Genomic DNA, 8,520 nt, shown 5'->3' with positions numbered 1-8,520 from the left:
GCCGCATTCTACTGTCGTTCACTTTAGCGAGTGGCTTAGTGAAATAGCGAGTTTAATTTGCAAAGTCCAAGTGCACGAGCCACGTGAGCCACGCTAATTTACACCAAAACTACTCATAGGTTTGGATCACTGCCACTTAGGACTTCCGAGTGAGACCATAAGAATCAATGCCAATGGACCGTATGCCGCCCACACTGAGCTGGGGTGGACAGTATTTGGACCCTCAACAGCCCCTTCACTAGGATCGAATACAAGTCTCTTCGTACGGCATACGTCTGAGCAAAGGCTTGACGTCATGATTGCTAACTATTTCAGCACTGAAAAGTTTGGAGTAAAGTCATCACCGCCCATTGAGGGCAAGGCAAGCGTGCGAGCACGTTCATTGCTTGCCTCAACGACGCGCCATGTAGACGGGCACTACGAAACCGGCCTGCTTTGGAAAACAGACGACGTCCATCTCCCTGAAAGCTACACAGCTGCGTACAAACGTTTGGTCGGTATTGAAAGGCGCATGCAAAAAGATCCAGTATTCGCCAATGCGTACAAGGAAATCATGGACTCTTGCATCACCAAGAGCTACGCGCGTAGACTCACGCCAGATGAAGCAGCACAAAGCTCCTAAAAAACTTGGTACTCGCCACACTGTGGGGTGACCAATCCTAACAAGCCTGGAAAACTTCGCCTTGTGTTTGATGGTGCAGCTGAGTCCCATGGTGTTTCTCTCAACTCCCAGCTGCTTAAGGGTCCACAAGTATACCAGCCTCTGCCGTCCGTGCTATTCCACTTTCGGGAGTCTACAGAGGTAGCAATGATGAAGAACCTCCAGCCCCAGTTCGCCCAATGCGCAGAAGAGGAAGACCACGAAAATCCAAACAAAAGTGTGACGAATGATCGTTCAAACACTCATCATCCGTCAAAGGGGGAGACTATAGCATGTGTATATGATATAATTTGTGAGTAAGATATTTTCATAGTTTTAGTTAGGCTTAAGTCTAAGATGATTCCAGTGTGACAACATTGTTATACATAATAGCCAAAGCTTGCTGTTAACTGAGTATACTGTCCACAGCTTTCTGTTAGATTAACATAAATATATCCATAAGTTCTATTTTAACATTTTCTACATTTTTAAAAAGCTTTTTCAAATTTTCAATAAATAGCGTGTTCCTCCGAGTGTTCGTTCTTTTGGATTGCAAGCGTTCACTCAAGAGGTAAGAAATAATTAATAGCGCAACCTGGTAACATGTGGAAGATGGACAATGCAAAGTTGGCCTCTTACATATACACCAGCGTATACATTTATATGTGTGTAAAGTATTTACTTAGACGAACAGCAAAAAGCTGGTCTCTAGTATTTGTTGTTGGATAGGAATGTAATAACATGTGAGGCGAACAGCGAAAACTGGTCACAAATATTTTTGATTATATTACATGACACGAACAGCATAAACCTGGTCTGTCATTACTATAAAAAAAAAAAAAAAAAAACGACGTTACTACGTATATTATTAATGAAATTCTGTAATTTTGTTTATTTTTAAGGTTACTAATTTCTAATTTCAACTTTCACCTTTCTACTTTATAATTTTCGTGCTTCGCGTTGCCAATAAATAAATTAAAAACCCAAACCCTTACCCTTGCTCATTTATTATTTTACAGCTTTGAATTATTCGTACATAATATTCAAACTGATGACTTTGATATTCGTGATAATAATTCAAAATTTTTCGATACATCCTCATATCCAAAGGAAAATATTTTTAAATTTATTAATAATTTGCTGACCAGTTTGGTATTTATTTGAATTTTATTAGGCTTTGCTGGTCTAGTGTAGTTAGTCCAAGTAAAAACTCGTACTTTTTCTCCAATATCACGTTACGTTTCGCCAAGCTCCTTGGCACCCTCAGGGGTATAATCTTTATTTTAAACAAAAAGTAACAAAAAACCAAACAAAAACAAACAGAAAATCAATTTTTGAAAACACATAAATCACTATAAAAACATTGGTGACAAACTTACATAAAAAGTATTAAATTAACGTGTAAACATCACACAACATAAAACAACAAACACTTAAAACTAAAAACATCCATCAGTACCATGGTCATTGGGTACTTTTGTCATACTAAAATGTCATAAACAAGCCAAATAGCTAGCAGCAATAAACTTGGTGTCTTCTTTTCTGTTCATCGTTCTCTCCCTTCTTTGTAATATGTGTAAGCTTTCCGACGTGTATCTCGTCTTTTTTCTCTTCTGCACGTCTATTATTGTTGCATTTTTTAGATCAAGTGTTTGTCCGTGTGTTAGTGCGTGTTGAGCAAGTGCAGTGCTGGTCTCCTTCTTTCTTATATCGGCGTCGTGCTCTGTCAGTCGGGTTCCTAGTGCCCGTTTCGTTGTTCCAAAGTAGATTTTGTTGCAGTTCTCGTTTTCTCCACCTTTGCATGGAATTTCGTAAACCACGTTGTTTGTTGGTGTGGTTCTATACGGCTTTTTGTACGTGTAAAAATGGTAAAGAAAATTCTCTTCTTTCTGCATCGTAAACTTCAGTTTGTTGTGGTATCTGTTCAATGTGTTTAGAATTATGTTTAAGTCGTTTCGTTTGACGATCGCAAAAGGTGGAACTGGCCGGTCCATGAGGACCTCACATAGACTGATTGAGTCCGTAGTGTTACCAGAAGTTTGTTTTAACGACCAAACTGAAAAACCCTATCAAAAACCAGGACCTATGTTATAAAATAACTCCGTCCTCTTGGCAAATACTAGAAGCTTCCTAGGACTTAAGCCACTTGCTGCTTCTAGATCTGACAGCTGTATCACTCCTAATAGCTGGAGTCTTAGCCTGGCAAGTGCAGGGCACGAGCACAGAACGTGCTCGATCGTTTCCTCCTCCAACCCGCACTTCCTACATCTGCTATCACTGACCAAGCCTAGTTTAAAGGCATGTGACGCCAGAAGGCAGTGTCCAGTCAGAATACCCGTCATGAGTCTACAGTCCTCTCTTTTTAATGATAGGAGCAACTGTGTTAGTCTAAGGTTGTAAGACCTACACATAATCTTCGACACTTTACAGCCCCGCGCTTGAACCCACGCCTTTCCCGCTTGGTCGATCATGTGCACCTCTCGCGTTCGCTTAATCTCGCCCAATCTAATTGGGACATCTACGGAGCAAGCTTCAAGGGATGCGCCCTTTTTAGATAGTTCATCCGCTTTTTCATTCCCATCTATTCCCATATGCCCTGGGACCAAATATAGATGTATGCTTCTCCCTGTCCCGATTCTCTCCAGAGACTGCTTACACTTTAACACGCATTTAGATGCTGTGCTATGCGAGATTATTGCCTTAATTGCTGCTTGACTGTCAATATAAAAGTTAACACGGTTGCAGCTTAAGCTATTCTCTTCCAGGGTTTCTACTGCTTTGGTTACGGCTAATATTTCCGCTTGGAAAACGCTACAGTAATATGGCAGCCTGTAGGATCTGCTTATTTGCGGACCGCAGACCCTACTCCTTCCACTACTTTGGAACCATCGGTGTACACATGTATCGCCTCGTCCGCCATTTGCGCACCCTTGCGCCAACCGTCCACCTCTATTGTGGCCTTAAGATCTCCCTAGAAGCGCAGATAGGGAATCATGTAGTCTGTTCGTCTTGTGATTGATGACGCTATACTACTATGGCCATATGGTCGGCGCTCAAGCTGCCCCGAAGCACCGAGCCTGGTTGCGGTCGTTAACGCTTTGTTCTTTGCTACCAGGTCTACAGGTGGGATGTGCAAAATGGCATACAGTGCAGCCGTCGGGGTTGTTTTCAGGGCTCCCGTAATGCTAAGCATCGATAGTCTGCATACCCCCTCTAATTTTTTGAGGTATGTTGTTTTTTGTATGGCTTTCCACCAAAAAAGAACTCCATAGTATAGAATAGGGGTTACAATCAATGTAGAAACCCAATGAGAAAGAGAGGGCGATAGGCCCCACGTACACCCCAGCATTCTTTTAAATGCGTACAGTGCCGTTGAGGCCTTCTTGACCCTCTCCTCCACGTTGAGCTTCCATGACAGCTTACTGTCTAGGATGATTCCTAAATATTTTGTGCAAGGTTTCTCCTGTAAGGTCACCCCTCCTAACTTAGGCCTGGTCCAATTTGGGACTTTGTACCTCTTTGTAAACAAGATCATATCCGTCTTCTCCACATTGACTTTCAACCCGACATTAGATGCCCAGGTATGAATATCGCGAAGCGCCCGATCCATCAAAGAACTAATCGTTGGAAGGCACTTTCCACTTATGACAATTGCAACGTCATCTCCGTAAGCCGTAAGTTTTACGGGTCCCTCATCGAATTGCCTGAGCAGTTGGTTGATGACCAGCGTCCACAGCAGAGGTGATAGCACCCCTCCCTGCGGCGTGCCCCTGTCCACTGATTTCGTGGCCTCGTACAATCCCCATTGTGATGTAATCTTTCTGCAATTTAACATGCAGCCGATCCATCTGATTAAGGCAGGATGTACTTTAATGTAATTAAGACCATCCATAATCGCCCATTTTGCAACATTATTGAAAGCCCCGGCAATCGCCAAGAAGACTCCTAGAGCATACTCCTTATATTCCAGGGATTTCTCTATGCTTATTACCACCCTATACAATGCGGTGTCTACCGACTTGCCTTTGGTGTACGCATGCTGTGTTTTGGAGAGCAGCTTTTCATCCACGTTGGACTTTATGTACACATCTATCAGCCTCTCAAAGGTTTTGAGCAGAAATGATGTTAAGCTAATGGGTCTATAGTCTTTGGGATACACGTGACCGATCTTCCCCGCCTTTGGTAGAAAAGCTACACGAGCAGTTCTCCAAGAGTGCGGTACATGATTCAGTCTTATGCACCCATCGAATATTATTTTAAGCCATTCCACGACCGCCCTACTTGAGACTTGTAGCATGGCCGGGAATATACCATCTGGGCCCGGCGATTTAAACTTAGAAAACGTCTTCACTGCCCACTCGATCTTGGTATCGGTCACCAAGCCCGGCACCACTAGCTCCGTGATCGAAGTGTGAGTGATGTCTGCTGGTTCTTCTAAACCGTCTCCCGATGGGAAATGTGTATCGAGAAGCACCTCAAGGGATTCCTCACTATCACGTGACCATTCCCCGTTCTCTTTCTTTATTAGTCCCTGGACTATGTTTCCCTTTGCTAAGACTTTTTTTCAACCGTGCTGTTTCACTGGAGCACTCTATGTCCGTACAGAAACTTTTCCATGAGTTTCTCTTCGCCCTGGTAATTTCACGCTTGTAGATCCTCAGTAGATCCCTGTACTCGTCCCGACACGCTTCGCTTTCCGCGGTCTTTGCGAGCTTAAACATTTCTTTAACCTGTCTTCTTAGAAGACTCAGCTCATTGCTCCACCATGGCGGCTTTGCTTTTCCTCTGAATCTTCTTAGAGGGCAAGCTTTGTTATACGCAGTCATAAGCGTCCTTGTTAGGAATTCATTCGACTCCTCCAGTTCCTCTACATTAGCAACCTCTTTGGGTTGTCCCAGTTTTGTTTCTGGAATTTAGTCCAGTTCGTTGGCCAGGGTTTCTAAAGGTTCCTCCCTTCTCTACCCTCTTTAGGGGGTGCTGAAGCTGATATACGCATGGTCGGAGAAGGATGGTCTATCAAGAACCATCCAATCATACCTTGATATATCACGCTCGGAGCTCAATGTAATATCCAGAACATTGCTGGATGTTGGACCAATGTATGTAGGGACATTTCCCCTGTTGGCTATTTGCAAATTGGTTTGCAGGATGTAACAAAACAGAGATTCGCCTCTCTCGTTCGTATCTGCTCTTCCCCACGCATTGTGGTGCGCATTTGCATCTGCGCCTATGACCAACCGCCCTTTGCGCACTTCCTCCTGTACTAGCCTTTTGCACTCCATCGGTGGGACCTCCGCAGCATGGGCCATGTAGCAGGACGCCAGGATAAATGCCTGCTTATTCTTTTGCTCAACGGCCACCGCTACGAGATCCTCAGTGGTGTAATTAGGCAGCATATATGAATGCAGCTGTTTCCTTACCATTACTAAAGCTCGCACCCGTCCTTCCGTTTGCGCGTAGTAAACGCCAAACCCGCGCGCGCTAAGTCCAGAAACCTTTCCTCCCAATAAGAGCCACGGCTCCTGGATCAGCGCCACGTCAAACGAACCCTCCTCAAGGGTTAGGAGGAGTTCGCTCGACGCCACTTTACTGTGTTGGAGGTTTATCTGTAGGACTCGCAGCACCATTGGGCTGTTTGTCCCCCTCCAGCACCTTCATCTTGACGTCGTCGTCCTCCACATGCCCTTTTGGTTTAGAGTATTCGAGGCCCCCTTCAGCCTCTCGTGACTGTTGTGCAGGGTGTTCCTCTGTGCGAGTCACAGCACCATTTACCGGTTGGTCCTCTTCTAGCACGTTCGTGGTGACGTCGGGGACATCCACCTGTCTTTTTCCCTTAGGCTTTTGAGGTCCTTTTCAACTTCGCCCACCTCTAGCGTGTTAGGGTTTTTATCCTCGGGACTTCTTTTCCTGAGTCGCATGTAAATTTTGCCAGTGCCAAAGGACATTTTACCAAGCTGCGTGTACAAAATATCCTCCGCCTGCTTGTTTATTTGGAAGATGTAGAACTGACCATCCTCGGTAGGCCGAAATACAGTAAGTACCTTCCAATCCTGTGTCGGTATGTTCGGATTCTGATTCTGCAGAAGTCGCAGTGTATCCTCCGACTTCACCACGCATGGTATCCATACCTTAACTTTTGGTACCGTGGGGATTTGCGCTTTATCCACCACCTCAAACCGCGCGTTCGTGCCTTGCCTTTGGAGGTTTGGAACCACTTCCTCCAGCCACTGCAAGCTCGCGATGTTGTCGCACGCTATCATCTTCACACCGTTATACCATCCCCCCGAATCAAAGGTTGGAAGGGGCTTACTTGGTTGTTCCCGCATCATCTTAAGCATTAAGCTAATAAGCTCCCTTTCCACAGATCTCCACCTTTCAGTAGTCATTTGTCCGAAAGGACTGCTACGATCAACCAGCGCCACAGTCAGTGACTGCTTTGCCACATCACTCATCTTCTCGGGAAAAGCAGGAGTCTTAGTGTTATCTCCCTTAGGCACCTCCGAGAAAGCCGGAGTCTTAGCGTTAACTCCCTTTAGCGCCTCCGAGAAAGCCGGAGTCTTAGCGTTATCTCCCTTTGGCTTATCTCCTACTTCCTTAATTGTAAATTCCCTCTGACTCGCAGCTTTCGAGGTAGTTGCTACCTCGCTATTGGAGCCCATCTGTCTTACAGCTTTGGGCCTACTTGTCTTATCTATGCGACTGCCCTGCCTCGCGGCTCTAGGACTGGGTCCTTTCTGCCTCTTGAAAGCAGGCTTGTCGCCTTCCGCCGAACGTTGCCTCTTCATTCTGCCATTCGACGCTTCTTCCTCCTCGTACCGGTTGCAGAACCGAGGGTTTCTCGCAGCAAACCTTTTGAACTGCCTTCGACCTACTTCTACCGCTTCAAGGGCCCATTCCAAGCGCTCGATCTCCACTTCTGTTGGGTCGACCACTGCTCCCAAGCGTTGAACAATTCTTAGTGCTGCACGGTACTGCGAGAGAGCTCTTTTACTTCCTCTGCTCCGTACCTCAACCACATGTTTGCAAATTCCAAGATACTACTTTCGGTGCGAAAAGCCAAACAATATTCAGCTGCACATTTTTGTTGATGCTAGCGAACAGGCGTTCGCAGCAGTGGCATACTGGAGGATCGAAAACTCGGCTGGTGAAATAAGCGTATCCTTCGTCTGTTCAAAATCACGCTGCGCTCCACTGAAGCCACTCACGGTGCCGCGCCTCGAGCTGCAACCCGCAGTTCTTGGCACAAGATTGGTGCAAACGATTCGCGAGGAGCATGAGGTTGTCATATCCCGATTTTGTACTATGGTGCGATTCAACAACCGTACTCAAGTGGATACGCAGCGAACATAGTCGATATAAACCATTTGTCGCCCACAGAGTGGCGGAAATTATAGCCGCTACAACATTATGCAATTGGAGATGGATACCAAGAGGTCATAACGTTGCTGACGAAGCCACTCGAGCTGGACGCATTTGCACTGAGCCCGAATCGTGTTGGTTAAGTGGCCCACAGTTTTTGCGAATATTTGTTGATTACAACCGTTTTACATCTTTTTAAAGACTGATCCGAACAATTGGGTGGGTGACTCGTTTCGTGCGGCGATGCCGCAACGGTAAGCAACCTGATGAGGTCTATGGGTTAACGTCATGGGAATTGGAAGCGGCAAAGACAGTTCTTTATCGCCAGGTTCAAGCTGAAGCGTTCGCCGTAGAACTACGTTTGCTCGGAAAAGGTACTCCCATATCTCGGTCAAGTGTGATTTACAAACTCTCGCCTTACATAGATGAGCACCGTATCCTTCGCCTGAAAGGTCGCATCGACGCCGCGGAATGGCTACTAGTTCCCACTCGACGGCCTATTATATTGCCCTCAAATAATC

This window comes from Eurosta solidaginis, chromosome 1 (genome assembly GCF_040869045.1).
Source record: "Eurosta solidaginis isolate ZX-2024a chromosome 1, ASM4086904v1, whole genome shotgun sequence".
Classification (NCBI taxonomy): Eukaryota; Metazoa; Arthropoda; class Insecta; order Diptera; family Tephritidae; genus Eurosta; species Eurosta solidaginis.
The sequence above is the reverse complement of the archived record's forward strand: the minus strand, read 5'-3'. Positions refer to the sequence as shown.